Genomic DNA, 17,067 nt, shown 5'->3' on the forward strand with positions numbered 1-17,067 from the left:
CGTGCCGGCAGGCCCACCCCTTCGCAAGAACTGAACCAACGCCCATTTTCGACACCGGAAGTGGGGCGGAGTCAGATTAAAAAGGATGGAGAACCAGAACCAAAGATCCCATTTAAGGTTGGGTAGAAGGTGTGGGTGAGAGCTCGAGATCACCTAACCAACACTGCTGTTAAACCTAAGTATGAGACCACAGATACAGTAGTGAAGATACTGGACAGCAACACAGTAGAATTGAAGAAGAAGGGAATCCAAGGAGTGGAGCAGCTGAAGCCAACTCCTAACTAGACGAAACCAGGAGCTAAACATGGCCAAAAACACCCAAGATCTTCCACCCTTCATCAGAATGGCCACTGTCAATGGGGTGGTTGCCTTAAGAAGAACAAAAAAATGACCTCTGGTCAGGCAGAGCCCTGAGGAAACTACATCATGCAAAGAAAGGATTTTTATCCAGTGAAAAGGAGATATTACAATGGAAAAAAGTTGAGAATCACTGTGTGATTTGCCGCGAAGAAGTACCGCTGACGGTCCAATGGACGAGACCTGGGGTTAGAAAACCCCCAATTCCAAGTGGGGCAAGACATGAGATCAAGCAAATACTTCACAAACCGGTGAAGGTTTTGGATGCACTTGTATGTGGGTTATGCCGACTAACCCAGTTGTCAAGAATGGTCTTTTACACCCAGTGGGACATACGTGGAGACAATGTGGATATGCAGGTGTGTTCATGCTATTGGAATGGACATGCGATTGAGTATTGCCTGGTGTGTAAAGCAAGAATTCATATGGGAAGACTACTGCATGTGGCAAGAGCAGAAGGATGGCAAGTGAGAAGGTTTTTGGACCCCCTGAGGGCCTTTCGCACCGATGAAGCCTGTTGGGCTAATCCTGCAGCAACAGTTGCACTTGATCAAGCAGAAGGGAATCAAGGCAGCGGTGACATGAGTCCAACGGCACCAAGTGTCTATTTGATGTTGGAAACAACTAGAGCAGGAGGAAGTGACCAAGCTGCAGGAGGTGGTGAGCGAAAGCCGTCTTTGTTGCATGAAGCTATACATCAAAGTTGGTCCCATGGTCTGGGTATGGGCAAACTTATGACACTCCAATAGACACAGTGCAAATTCCACTAGTGTTCAGAGTGTATAGAGATCCGGAGCGACCCGGATATACAGACATGATGGGAGGACTGACCGATGATCAACAGCAAAAAGCCCAAGAAGAAGGATGGATCAGTCCTTGGGAACTGACAACTTGGGCCAAATTGATAGAAGAAGTTCTAAAAAACCCAGAAATTCAACTGGAAGATGCAGAAGAGGTGCCACAAGAAAAAGGGGGCAGAGAAACCCTCATGTATTATTTTACCACTGGACTAGACGCCTGGGGAAATAAATCAGCAAAACCGAAGAAGAAGTCAGCCGAGTACCGCGTGACATCTGAAGAATGGGTGAGAAAGAGTAGGATACAATCTATGGGGGGAGTGGCTAGCAGAGCGGACACTCCTAGTAGGCCGGACCAAACACTTAAGGTGCGGCTCACAGTGCTGATGGTATTGGTTCCCTATGTGGGGGTTTACTCTGTCGGGGCACATGTTGACCTCCTGGAGGAACAGCAGCAGTCGTTACACCAACCGACTCAAGGTGAGAAAAAATCAGGAAAGCCACAGAGTCGCTGGATGTTTCCCTCCATTTTCCATGGGATAAGGAAGAAGTAAAAAGAAGCGGCTGTTTGCAAAATATCGCAAGGACCAGATGTAAATAGAGTACCCATTATTAATAATCGAGGAAGACTTGGACCCTATATACAATGTGGCCTTGGTGCTGAGAAACTATACTTAAATTGGCCAGAAAAAGATTTTGAGGAAGAAGACTGGGAACTAGCATCTAACGGATATTATGTCTCAAATTATGAATATAAAAGAGATGCCGACTTAACAGAGACAGCAGGACAAAAATTACTTGCTGAACGAGTGCTTAGCGAGGAAAGTCTGTGGCGTTGGTACATAATAGGACGCCGAAGAATACCCCAATCGGTTCCAAGATGTCCAGACACCTACCCTTGGATATTAAATGTGGTTTACCTACAACTCAACGGCCTGAGATTCACATTGAGATGGGGGATTAATTACGTTGAGCCACTCCAAGGAGTCTATGTTGAAATATACCTTAACCAGTGCTTGATCTGGACAACGAGCCCCAACATGCAACGTCAAATGTACAGACGACTGCAAGACCCAAGATATCATGTTTTAGATAACCAGACATTAAATTTGAGAGTTATCGATCAACCTCGGGCCTGTGTGAGCTGCCTACCCCCAATCATACCAACATTTTTTGTAAATCAAGACTTCTTCTACCTGTACAAAAGAGGAGTCTGGAACTGTTGTCAAGCAATAAAAATTCAGCTTCAAATTGAGCTAGGATCAAGAAGAGAAGCCTATAGTTCCCCTTTATCTAGCCTTATCACAGACCAGGTATTCTGGAAAAGAGTTTTGGCAGCATTGGCAAGATCTATGGAACTATGTACCCCCACATCAGGTACAGAGGATCCCTGAGGGACCCCTCCCTAAACCTGACAGAATAATTGTTACGATGTGGAAGTGGGCGTGGAAAGGAATGGATTCAGAACTTAAGCACCCATCTCCCATCTACACTCATCTCTTTAAGAGACAACGACTATTCCCTATGGTGGTGCATCTTGGCAGAAAGAGAAGGAGACCGATGGTGGAGTGATAACTCACTCTGAATCATGCTGCGGACCTTCAGACTGGATGAAAATAATGTAAATAGTCTACAATCCGGGCATGGAGGACTTACACCATACGTGGAATTACCCTACAAGAAAATATGTTTAAACTGGCCACAAAAGGATTACAAAGAAAAAGGATGGTGGCTGGGAACAGGAGGATACTTTGTAGATAATGATTCATATAAAAGGACTGCTGACCTTGCAGAGCCTGGAATATACACTCCTCTGGAAGCTATTGTGAACAAAGTTGGACAACACTGGTGTTGCCCTGGGGTCGGATGGAAGTTTTACCCAATTCCCCGGTGTCCAGACTCATACCCCTGCATCTTGAACGTAGTGCATGTACAGAAAAGGGGCTACAGGTTTAAAATAAGGTGGGGACCTAATTATGTTGATCCATTACAGGGAGTGTATGTGGATATTTGGCTTGGATCTTTCCAGATTTGGACCAGTAGTCCCTATATGTTTAAAAGACTTCAACTACAAGAGGCACGTTCAACTTTCTGTTTGATTGAGAACCAAACTTTGCCAATATGCACGACAGTACAGTACCTTGACATCGAGAAAGGTGGAAGTCTCCCACCTATTAGAAGTGGATGGCGAACCAGAGTACTAGTGGGGCTTTGGCAACCCCCAAGGGCTATACTGATACGACTTAGCATAAAGTCGGGAAGAGGACTATTTCGGAGATCGACTCCTCTGTACTCTGTGACTACAGTGGAACGGCATATTGGGATGCCTATGAGGATATCTTGCACCTATGTAGAGAATTGAATCCTGCATCTTCACAGTGTTTCTACACACCCCAGGGACCACCGCCTGAAATGAAGGAGGTGACAGTCGTCACTTGGAAATGGGCGTGGCGAGGACTAGATATTAGACTCCCATGGCCATCTCCCTTGTTAGTCACCCTTCTTCAGCAACGAGCATCAAGCGTCTCTGTTGGGAGCACGAGACAAACAACAGCACCTAAGATCATCTATCTCCGAGATGGAAGAACCACGGGAAGACAGCGTGATCACCACGCAACCTCAAAGAACCAACGAAAGACCAAGAGAAGAGGAGTTTGGCATAGAAATGCCACTACTGCAACAACCCCAAAAGATGGAGCCGCTGCCACCAGTACCAAGTGAATTCTACTACGAAAATGTTGGAAGAAAGCAGCAGCAACAAAGCCAGCCGCGAAAGAAAAAGTGCCTCCAATGTTGGAGTTGGATGGCCAGAATTACAGCATTATTAGTCGGCGTTGCTGTACTTCTAGCTATCCTGTACTACTATGGTAGTACGCCCTGGACCTTAACCCATATCAGGGTCCAGTACACAACAACTAAAACTTTTCAACAGACATGTTGGGGAGTTGAATCAAGAAACACCTACATGATATGGGACCAGAATTCTACAGAGAAATGGGTAAAGATGAAGAACCTAACCCAGCAGATGCTAAAGAATAAGCGGCTGCAATACTTGAACGACAGTGGGGAATTTCCAACCATCACCACCAATTACAACCTGACCACCAGAGCAGACATTCTTCAAAACCTACAAGTGAGGGATCAAGAGATTATCGTGGCAACCATCTTACGGTTAAAACAAAGAGAGTGAAGAGAAGTAGGCTGCACTTGGATAAGACCTGAACCTGGCGAGCCAGCCTGGTATTGCTCATGGGGATGCAGAGTACTGCTGGGCTATCGAGCAGGATATTGGGAAAAAGAAGCTGTTTTTCCAGCATTACCAAGACATGATGTTTGCAGAATGATAATGCCTATCTGGAAAGATTGGGGTAACTATAACCTCACCTGTGACAACACCCGCAGAAAAGTGCCGAAAGTGGATACTACATCTACAATGGTCCCTCCATTGAACAACGCTACCGGCATGGGAACAGGAATACTATATTCCAAACCAACCGCCATCTCACCAGCAGCATTGGTGGGATCCACAAATATATCACCAACACAGGGAAAAACCAAACCACTCCCTACATCGCCAACACAAGATACCCAGCAAGTATTAGAACCAAAAGTTAAAGTATTGATAACGCGGCTAAAAATAGATGGAAGAAGATTCATGATTATTGTGTAAAAGAAAAAGTGGCAAAATTAGATAGATGTTATTGGAATCGACCTATTGGATGTAAATCTCAAAATTACATGGTGCTTGCACCAGTCACCGATTTGATAGACAGGATTACTTGGAAACAAAAACAGGAGGCAAAACATGATGAATGGCTTAGCGACACCTTTCCGTGGGTCTGGAGCGTTCCACTGATACATTTTGAGGGGAATTTTCCAAAGGGATACACGTGGACTGGGCATAGTTTGCGGGCTCCACATAAAGCAAAATTCTCTGTGCAAAAACTACCAAAGCCTGATGAGCTAAGGTCAGTACCTCAGGAAGATTTTAGCAAAATTGATCAATGCGTGGCAAATAGAATTTATGAAAGCTTACATGAGACAGAATACCATAATATACTCAACAAAAATATAAACGCAACACTTTTGGTTTTGCTCCCATTTTGTATGAGATGAACTCAAAGATCTAAAACTTTTTCCACATACACAATATCACCATTTCCCTCAAATATTGTTCACAAACCAGTCTAAATCTGTGACAGTGAGCACTTCTCCTTTGCTGAGATAATCCATCCCACGTCACAGGTGTGCCATACCAAGATGCTGATTAGACACCATGATTAGTGCACAGTTGTGCCTTAGACTGCCCACAATAAAAGGCCACTCTGAAAGGTGCAGTTTTATCACACAGCACAATGCCACAGATGTCGCAAGATTTGAGGGAGCGTGCAATTGGCATGCTGACAGCAGGAATGTCAACCAGAGCTGTTGCTCATGTATTGAATGTTCATTTCTCTACCATAAGCCATCTCCAAAGGCGTTTCAGAGAATTTGGCAGTACATCCAACCAGCCTCACAACCGCAGACCACGTGTAACCACACCAGCCCAGGACCTCCACATCCAGCATGTTCACCTCCAAGATCGTCTGAGACCAGCCACTCGGACAGCGGCTGAAACAATCGGTTTGCATAACCAAAGAATTTCTGCACAAACTGTCAAAAACCGTCTCAGGGAAGCTCATCTGCATGCTCGTGGTCCTCATCGGGGTCTCGACCTGACTCCAGTTCGTCGTCGTAACCGACTTGAGTGGGCAAATGCTCACATTCGCTGGCGTTTGGCACGTTGGAGAGGTGTTCTCTTCACGGATGATGCGAAGGAGATGTGTTGCACTGCATGAGGCATATGGTGGTCACACCAGATACTGACTGGTATCCCCCCCCAATAACACAAAACTGCACCTTTTAGAGTGGCCTTTTATTGTGGGCAGTCTAAGGCACACCTGTGCACTAATCATGGTGTCTAATCAGCATCTTGATATGGCACACCTGTGAGGTGGGATGGATTATCTCAGCAAAGGAGAAGTGCTCACTATCACAGATTTCGACTGGTTTGTGAACAATATTTGAGGGAAATGGTGATATTGTGTATGTGGAAAAAGTTTTAGATCTTTGAGTTCATCTCATACAAAATGGGAGCAAAACCAAAAGTGTTGCGTTTATATTTTTGTTGAGTATAATTTGGCTGAAGGTTCCGGTAAATCCCCCCGATGTCCCATAGACCAAATTAAGACAGGGAATTGGCTAAGATGGGTATATAACTGTACACAGTTGTTACAGATTCCAACCATTAAAGGGACCCTTCAAGCATGGCAGGAAGGAGTTAGACGGAGTAAGGACGTCACCTGGTGGGGAATGGAGAAATATGAAGTTGAAGATTGGGTATTCCCCTGTTTGGATCAAAGACATAATTATTGGGTTAAATATCAATACATCACCATGGTATACTCCAGAGACAGAGCTACTTGGTCCAGTGTACTCTGGAGACCAAACCCTTATGTTACACCACGGCCCTGGAAAATGATTTGTAATAGACGTAATACCACATGCACGATAAGCCTTGCCCGCCAAAATTGTAGAAATGTTCCCGGCTGGGAAGAATATTGTGACGCTTACTATGACGGCGAGTATGACACTTACGGCCATCAAACAGTTTGGGAGAAGGACAGAGCTGGCGCATGGATAAGAGCTTTTCCACCCAACGTTGGATGTGCCAAGGCTGTCCTGGGACATGGAATGTCGAAAAGGAAGCAGGTCCTAGGCCACATAGTGCCATTTGTTGGTGATGCTTTGATAATGCTTGAGGAAGGATATGCCTTCAAGAAAAGTCAATGCGAAGGATGAGAAATTGTCGGTTACGAATGGTTGGGACCCAATCGGATTTACAATAATGGTACATGTGAATCGCCTGCAGAACATTGGTTGAGCTGTGGAAAAGGAAGAGGTCGGCATGAATGTTCTTGGTGGGAAAGAACGCAAATAATAGCTGGAGGAATCATCACCGCTTTCGCTGCAGAGACTGGAGAAGTCATTAAAGAAGGTCTCAAAGTGGTGACTGGTTGGATTGGACATTTGTTTGGATATCTTTGGCCCTATCTGTTAATCATAATAGGACTTATTATTGCTGCAGTGATTGGATATGTTTTGTTAAAAGGAAGTTTCGCAGCTGCCCTGCGCTTGTGTGGGAGGAGCACACAATGCAGTGATATGGAGCCCCTCCTCCGTTAGGGGAGGAACGATGAAGCCTACAAAGCCCGACGCCGAGACACGCCATGTTCATTCTAACTTGGGGGAGTGAAGGAAGAAGAAGCATCTACATAACAGCGTACAAACTTAAGGAGATAAGTAAAAAGAATAAGAGAGCACAATGTCCAACAATACTGGCGGCGTAAATGACACCATCTTCAAAGTGAGTAGAGTGGAGTTTATTGCACTACTGTTAATATGGTTGCTATACTGCTGTGTCGGCCGTTGGGACTTACGACAACCACTGCGAATAGTAACGCTACTACATGGCTGTGTCAGATTGGCAATCATCATTCTGCACTATGGTCAGAGTGACTTAGGGTTGTCTTTATTCATCACTCACGTCCTCGGTCGCTTTACTCTCCAGTTTGACTGTTGGGGAATATGGCAGCACACATCAATTACAATTTGAATGGTGATAGATATGACAGCAATCTTTTACGCTCCGGCAGTGATAGCTAACATTGTGTGCGAAGCTGTAATGGCCTTGACCCTATTAGCGTACATAGCTACGTTAACTGGAGCCAAACAACGCAGGAAACCCTGGATCTACAAACTTGGACTTATCATAATTTGGGCCTTAGGATGGGGAATGTTATCAGCTTTATACTGGCTGTCCATGGTTAGTCAGCTACTCCTGCTGTTATGGTTTACGACCTATGATGCTTGCTTCCCGCGTACGGCTCCTTCAGCTACAGCGAGAATGACAACATCACCACAGTCCCACTCTCCTACGGTGATCATGAGGCGGCTCTGGCGTACATCTGAATAATCCCGACGAACACTTTTGCTTGCTTGCAATATAATAGTTAAAAGACTAATGTTTCCTCTTACACTATAGGGGGATATAAGATGTATTCATTGTCAAGCCACCCTGGAACAAGTGCTCTACTTCTGGGAGATAACACCGACTCTGTGGTGCCCGACGTGTTATGGCAACAACTTCCCTGTTCAAGTGGCACGGGGAATAGTGGGACGGAAGGATACTTCTTTTCTGCCCCAGGTACCAACAGAAGCATTCTTAAAAATTGAGATCAAGGCAGACATGATCTGGCATTCTCTCTTGATTGATCGAATACGAGCTGACACTATAATGTCTCCAGAGGGATGTATGTATTGCCCCGTGTTTACCAAAATGTGGATGTATCCTACAGGAATAAGATTCTCCACAGCTCATCTTGCCGATGGCCAGATCGTGGCCATTGATCCTTCATTACCACCAGTTCCACGTTCATCTCCACAGCGCACTGCAGAGGTTGGGGTGCAAACCGAGGATATGAACTGGTGTTTGGAGGCCCTCACGCAGGTGTTCCTGGACGAACACCTTCAACAGCCTGAGCCTGAGGATATTCTCACTGAAGCTTCACCTCAAACGAAGGATACATCACCACATCCATCTACACCAGTTACATCGTGTTATACACCCGTCACCCCCACTTCACCATGTGCACCATCGTTCCCTGACGGATTATCATCTCAGGAATATGAGGCAAATCCATCTCCTTTGGGATTACCATCACAATCACCACTACTGGACGAGCAGCCTTCTGACGGCGACGGCAATCTACAGGTGGGCGGAGAGGAGTACGTGGTGCTGGATGAGTGTCGTTCAACTCCAGCTCCTCCTGTTCTGTCTCTGATGGTGGATGAAAAAGAAGTGCTCACCCTTCATCCTGTCGACGACGACGAGGATGTTTTTATGGAGGTATAGAGAGATCAGCGGAGCTTCAAGTCATGGAGGGGGTGTCAGGAAAGATGACTTTAAGCTTGCTTTCAGCTTGTTTTCATCTTGGAATATAATATGTGCCATGGAATTAATATACATGCTGTTGGATTAAACTGCACAGTGTTTGGTACCTTCCAGGAGTAAGTGAGGTCATACCGGACTTTTCCATTGCAAATGGGGAGGCCCACGGAATGAACTCGGTGGTGAAGATGAGGGAATATGTCTAAGAATGATTCTAACATGACAAGTATGATCAAATGAAGTATTAATGTGTTAAAATTAAGAGTTGATTAGAAAAAGTATGTCACAAATAAGTGAAATGAATGATTATATGAGTTGTTTTTCATAAAGAGTGCAGAGTCAGAGAAAAAGAGGAAATGAAGAAGATGTTGCAAGTGGGGCAAGAAATGCTGATGTTAAACAACTGATCAAATGATTAAGATGTTGGTAAAAATGAAATGAATAATAAGGAATGAGAATGTTTGTATATGATCATATGAATTGTTTTTATGTGAAAGAGAGTTGTAATGAAATGATTGAATATGATTGATGTGATTCTAAAGAAATGATTTAAAAGAATGAATTCTCAGAAAAGCTGAAGTGTTAACAGAAAAGAGGAACTTGAGAAATAAGTTACTGGTAGGGGCTGCGGGGATTTCCAGTAAAGTAGAAGGAGAAGGGAGGAGGTTTTGAGTCAACAGCGTCCCCATGGTAACCAAGATCATCTGAGGACGACAAGAGTCAAGCACATATATAAACTGTGAAACACCAGAAAACTGGGTTATTCTTCCAGGGAGAGGTGCTGTTGCCACTACTCCCCTGCTACGAGGAGATCACAAGACTTGACCATCTTGTGAGCAGCAATTGGAATCATGGAGTGAGAGGACTGGAGCCATAAAAGATCATTTGAGAGAGATTTCAACTCCCACTCAGGCCGTCCAGTCACGGAGTAGCAGAACAATGGAGAGTAACCACTGGCCTTAAGTCTGAGTGGAGAATGTTCAATGATTTCTCTCTCAAGGAACATCACCGCATACCAGAATGGATTAGATCAACTTTTGGTTGATTGAAGACGGAATAAATTCTTATGTGGATTAACTTCCTGAAGGATTACAACATCACACAAGGATCGTGGTCAGCTAACGATTAATAGCTGATGAAGAGGAAATCAAGTTCATCGAGCTGGGGACCCTAACCTCAAAAACCTCCTTCCCTCACTCCTAGAAAAAATTGTTAAGAAGTCAATCCAGTCCCAGTCAAAGTAAGATCAGTCAGAATTATTGAATTAAAAACAAAAATCTCTGCCAATCATTATTCTAATTATACTTGAATTACTGTTGTGAAATTATCACCATATAATCTATGTTGATTATGTTATTGGCACTTGCAAAACCTGCAATAAATTTCCAAGCATGCAGTTAAAGTGTTAAGGCTCGGACATTGGATTATTGATGCTTCTTAAGGTGTAAAAGTTAAAGTTTATTGGGTGTACAACATCAAAAAGGCTCTAAAAGGTTAGTCTGGTTTTTTAATGAAAATAACACATCCTGGGGACTCGCTGTACGAGTCACTAAATTCAAAATCTAGCAACATTCCAAGAGCCCTGATCCATAAGGGGAGAGCTGCCGTTAACGGGCATGGCCGGTTCATATCCTGGTTCCTGAGAAGGCTATTCGAACGGGGTGCGAGATCAGCTTCAGCGGGGTGGACGTCCGGATGGAGGCAGTGAGCAGCTAGACGAATCTCCTCGCCACCAGCTTGAACAGCCTTTGTGCAGCCCTGCCGGGTAATACCCGTGGAGACACGAAGGTCGGACCCCAGAGACGGAGAGCTGGTTTTTACACAAACACACTCATCGGAGGGTGAGCGTGTGCCGTGCATCTAAAAAGCTGGATCTGACAAGGCACATGACCTGCCAGCTCCTCCACGAGTCCATCATGTAACCCATCACATGCGTCCCTGCAGGACAGGTCGGGTCCTCCGCCCCTGAATGTCTTGTAGAAAAAATAGTGTCAATTGCATTCAAAGACCACTTTAACAGATCCATTTTTGTCATTTTCCAGAAGAGCAAAGCTGCATCCTCACAGACAACACGCCACAGAAGCAGGAAAGATAAGGAGGGAGGGAGAAGAGAAAAGTGCGTCCGTCTCGGCCGAGTGCAAGCTGGCCTGTTGTTGTGATTGCAAAAAACAAACAAACAAACAAACAAAAAAAAAAAAAAAAAAAATGTTTCCAGTGGTTTGCCAGCAAACATGTACACTACAGCTGTGTGAGTGGATTGAGAAGCAGGGTTGATGCCTGTGGAGGTGATGAATGCATGACTAAGAAGTGAATAAGTGGAGCTTTGGGATAATGGCTCTGAGTCAAGGAATATTTGACTGTGGCAGTGTTAATCGTCTGTGCTTGTTCCCTTGGCATGAAGGTAATGATGATTCTGCATTGCTCACTGGTGCCATGTCATATTAGAATAGTGTTGCTTTTGAGATGCAGTTGTGTAATCTTAATGCCCCGTCACACATAGCAAGAATATGCAGGAACCATGGCCGACACAGCAAATATTACCAAAATCCGACGCAGTCGGGAGGAAAAGAGGTGTGGTTAGCCGTGTCAGAATGCATCCGAGTACCTTGTCCACACCTGCACGATGGCATCCAAAATGCATGTAGACAACAGGTAGATGACACAGACTGCCGTCAAACAGCCATAAAAGGCACTGCAGACTGCCCAATGTCTAAACGTCTGGATGGCAAACACGGGACTGGAGCACTGTGTTCCTCACATGCACATGCACTTTGCATGTGTATGTGGCAGCTGTAATTATCACTCAGCTGTGTGACTGTGTGTGTATGCATAACGCTGCATTAGCAGGCGGGGCGAGTATGATTAGTGCCACTGGACAACTTCACTGAAAGTTTGCTGGCACTGGGCCAAGCAGTCCCCTGCATCACTTCAGGAGCACTGCACAACTCTGGACACAACAATGGTTGGATTATCACATGGGATGTATTTTTTTTATTTTTTATTTTGGGTGACAGGATTTTAACCAGGCTGCATCTCTGCGCCACATCTTTGTCCGCGCTGTGAAACACTCCTGGACCGCTGTTGGAGGTGAGATTAATGTTTATTAATGCTGTAACGGCCTGGCACAAGTTCCATGTCATATCTCCTACAGAGTTAGAAGGTGATCATATATTACAGTGTGAGATCCATTCAGACAATATTCACATTATTTACATCACCCATGGGAAGGAATGGCCAAATATCTATACTGTAAGGTCTATTGTGGATATAACAGTTTATTCAGATTTGCGGCAGCGTGGCACATACATTTCAACAGTTTCTTTGCGCTCTGGGGTGGACATTATTACACGTGGCACATGCAGGTCATACCGGCAGGCTTTGCCGTGCCATTTCCATCTTGAAGTTCCCTCGTATGCGCACAAATAATTTCAGATCCTGTTTTTCCACCATCGGGATATGTAAATTGCAGTCAGATTGTCCTCGAATTACACATGGACTGCCCAGAGAGTTATGAACATGTGCATCACACTCGGGGCCCCCAGCCGATTTTGACCAACTGTATGGACTTCCGGAGATGGCTGTCAGAATGTTTTGGAACTGAAATCCAACACTTTCTGGATGTGCATGGATTCGTCATTCTGACACCATTTTGCATGATTCTGGCTATGTGGGAGGGGGTATAAGCAATAACTATCTCACAGAAGAGGTATACTTGGGTATCAATATCATGGATAAACTCACTATAAATCAAAACCAAGATCTCAAACTGGAGAATTATTGTCCATTGCACATCTGGCCATTGTATTTGAAAAGTCTCAACTCATAATTTGCACCTAGGCATAGCATAGCATTACGCTTTAACGCTTGAACAGCATGCTGGGAAACTGAGTTTCCCAATATGCCATGGTGTCTTGATATTGCAATTTTTATCCATGTGGTTCATTATTGAGAGAGGCAGAGAGAACGAAGAAGTGTCTGCTTTGCCTATGTTTATACAAATTCCTTCCTGCAGGGTTGTGTGGATTTGCGACCATGACATTTTACTACGTAACCACTGTTAAGCAATTTAGAAAACATCAGATTAATTCTATAAACCAACAAATTTCTCTGTCTCTCTCGACAAAGCAAATTTTGAGGAAATGTTGTGTATAATATTAGAAATCATGTATTTGAATTCTATGGGGGGGAAAAAATGACCAGTGCAGAATAAAGCTGTTTGGTTTTTTTTTTTTTTTTTTTTTTTTTTTTTGGTGACATCCTAAAAATCAAAAGGGATTGCAGCTTTAACTTTTAGCGAGCCATGAGTCAGCTTCACCTGAAGAGGAGCACCAAGAGGAGGATGAGTGGGGTTGACTCCCGAGTGAGCACTCTTGCCGCTGAGGTGAGCCGACTCCTGATTGGCCAACATATGTGGAGGTGATGGAGAGTGCACATTATGTCTTACTCGCTCTTTCTGAACTTGTTAGGTGGCAATCATGGTGTGATTTCTAAAAATTTTCCTTCATCCCCTCCCTATTTCGAGTTGAAGATGCTGCCCTATTGTGTGTTAGCAGGCAGGGTTTAATTCTTATGGATGTTAATGATGATAACATCCATAAGAATTAAAGCATGGGGGTTTTGAATCACGATTCATCACATTCTCTCACACGTAACCGATTTTGCGCATCATCTGAGGAAGGCACCGCCGACAGCACCTCTCCCGATGATCATTAATGAGGACCGGCGGTCCCCTCGTTGCATGCTCTTTCATTATTCAACATGAAAACCTCACTTGTTATCTCTCTGGCTCTCTCTCTTCTTTGCATATGGGTGCACACTGCTCTTCTGCACCTCTCCTGCAATCGCAAACATGTCTCCCCGGCCCATGTGTCACCGATGTAAAACCTTCGAGACATAACTTGCTGGACAGCCCAATAACACCACAGGGGACCTGGGAGACGAATAAGAGCTGATCCCCATGTGCCAATAAAAGAAGCACGAGACTTGCAGGTTTCTCACAGCTTTGATTTATTGAATGTGTTTGCTCCTTTCTCCTTTATAATGACTTTCGCTCTCCTCATGTTTTTGCCATTGGTTTTTCCTCATCCTCATTTTTTTTTTCTTTAGCTTGCCTTAAGCCCGGTTTACACAGTGCTGGTAAGAGCTCCCGGAAGCGTCCCGGAAGAGTTTTTGGCTCCTCCAGGCCGTCTTAGGGATCACACAACGTTGTTAATGCCGGCACTAGGGTGCGTGGCTTAGTTCCGGCTTTACCGGGAATTGTCAAAAAAATTATTCAACATGTTGAATAATTCCGGGAGCGCTCCCGGAGAAGACTGGAGAATTCACGTGACGACGGAGACAATGCGAACAACGGCATTTGATACTTTTTAATCGCAGTTCAAACTTTCTCTTCCTGTAGTGCCGCAGTTTACACCGCCATTATTCAGTGGCCAGCGTTGTATCCATAATCAACGGCGTATAGAACGGCGACAGAGGCGGTCAAAACGGCGGCGCTAGCGGACAGTACGCCGTTCTATACGCCACCTCCCGGTTAAAATGGCGTTCCAGTATAAAAAGTATAAAAGTATAAAAAGAAGAAACAGAAGAAGAAGAAGAAACAGAAGAAGAAGAAGAAACAGATAATAATAATAACAATAAAAAAAATATGATCCTGGAGTAACTCAGGATTTACCCTGTTTGCCTGGGTAAAAACATGGGTATTAACCAGCAGTAAAAAGTACAAAAAGAAGAAACAGAAGAAGAAGAAGAAGAAACTGATATAATAAAAAAAAAAAAATGATCCTGGAGTAACGCAGGATTTACCCTTTGCCTGGGTAAAAACCTGGGTATTAACCAGCGGTATACAGGGCTTTATCAGAACACCGCCATTCTCACCCGCATCTTAACCTGCGATTGTAAGGGATAGAACTGGGTATTAACCTCCGTTGCCTGATGTGTGCCGGATGCTAGGTGTCAAAACATCACTTTATTGGCGGATTTAGTGGCGTTTTATCGCCTATTTGCAGATAGTACAGCGGTCAAAACACCGGCAAAGTGCTCCACCCCTTTCCACCGCGGGAAAACAGCCGGAACTACCGCGCACTCGGTGACTAAACTGTCTATGTGTAAACGGGGCTTTAGCCTTCTGTTTATGACTTCATCTCTATCACTAAGGCTAACAAGAGGTTGTAAGCTTACATAATCCTGTGTGAACATTTTGGCTGTATTAATAAATTAATTACAAAGGAGACAAAGACAACAGGACCGTATGAGAGAAAATGGGGAGGGAGATGAGGGAGAAAATAGAGTGAGAAGCAGATATAGATGGATGATAAAGTAATCTTGGGAGGATTGCAAGGACCAAGGTAATGGATCCTGCAGATCCCAGAGATACTGTGACAGGCAGAGGATTAAGTGTTGAAAACAAAATATTACTTTGCAGCACAATGCTGGGTGCAGACATGCACATCAAAGTAAAGTTGTACGATATAAGTCACCCACTGCTGATTTACTTGTACTTGTCCCACATACAGAAACTTGAAAAAAAAAAAAAATCATGAAATTTGTCATTTCAAAGAAGTCACATTGTGACTTATTTTCACAGTTGCATGTGTTTTGGATACGTGTTAAAAGTCCCAAACACCCCACAGTTTAACCCTCTGGGGCCGAAGCCATCGTATATGAAGGCTAAGACCAAGTTTACTAAATTATAAATAACTTTTGAATGATATGAGATAGAAACTTACTTTTTTTTTGATGATGAAAAGTTAACTCCGCGGACTTTCGAGCCGACATTGGCCATCTTTGTACTCCTCATAGAAGCTGTGTGATGACGTGCACAATGTGAATGTCCAATCGGAATTGGTTCACTGTCACATGGTTTTCCAAAATCCAATCGTAAGGCAGATTTACCTCACGTGAAAAGCCAAAGATTGTTTTCAGGAGTGATATGTTACTAGTTGGCCCGTTTGAATAGCCCCCTGGGTGCTCCAATGAGTACATACTATTAGTACATACTCAGTGCACCCTGCGCCATTACGCACAGCGATCAGTGAAAGCAGGAGCACATGGAGAGCCTCTGATGACAATCTCATTTGCTCAAACAAAGAGTGTGTAACTATCAGGCTTGCTCCATTAGTTTGCATGTGAATGTTACTGGATAACTCTGTTGCTTTCTCTGCGTAAAGCACTGTTTACCATATCAATGGACAACAAAACGCATAGACCATTTTGTATATATTGTCTTTTGTCTATTGTCTACAGTCTTTCACACAAGACCTCAAATTACCTTTATAAAGTGTCAAAACAGTTGTTTATTATAGTTTGCTGTGTGTTTTGAATAAATGTGTGTGGAAATTATTTTTCACTTTATTTTTTCCTTGTCTATTTTTGATTGTAAACCTTTATTACACTTATAAAACACAACAAAAGCATATATTCTGAAGCACATGTTGAGCTGAAAAAAGAGACAAAAACTTGATTGTGGGATGCAGGGAGAGCTGTTAACAGCAATAATAAAATATTTATGCCAGGCGAGTGAACTGTCCAAAAAAATCACCTCGGACCCCAGAGGGTTAAAGCCTGTGTTTATGCACTTTTTCCTGCTAGAAGAACAATTTCCACCTCACTTGACTTGTTTGAGACTTTTGTGACATATGTTACAGATGCTTAAATTCAAATTCCAGTTTGGTCTGTGAGATATTCTCAGACATCTCTTGGAGAAGACTGATTTATGGAAAATGCAAAAAATTCCTTTCCAGTTAAAACAACAAGCATACTAAAGGACTTTTTTTAGTTAATTTTTTTTATGACATCTCATTGGAGATGGTGTTAATACAAAAACAAAAATGCGCATTGGTCTGTGATGCCCAAAGTCCACTGGTGGGCCAAGATGGTACTGCAGGAGGTTCATGGGCCATAAAGGTTCATTAACCCTCTGGGGCT

Source organism: Thalassophryne amazonica, chromosome 1 (assembly GCF_902500255.1).
Source record: "Thalassophryne amazonica chromosome 1, fThaAma1.1, whole genome shotgun sequence".
Taxonomy (NCBI): domain Eukaryota; kingdom Metazoa; phylum Chordata; class Actinopteri; order Batrachoidiformes; family Batrachoididae; genus Thalassophryne; species Thalassophryne amazonica.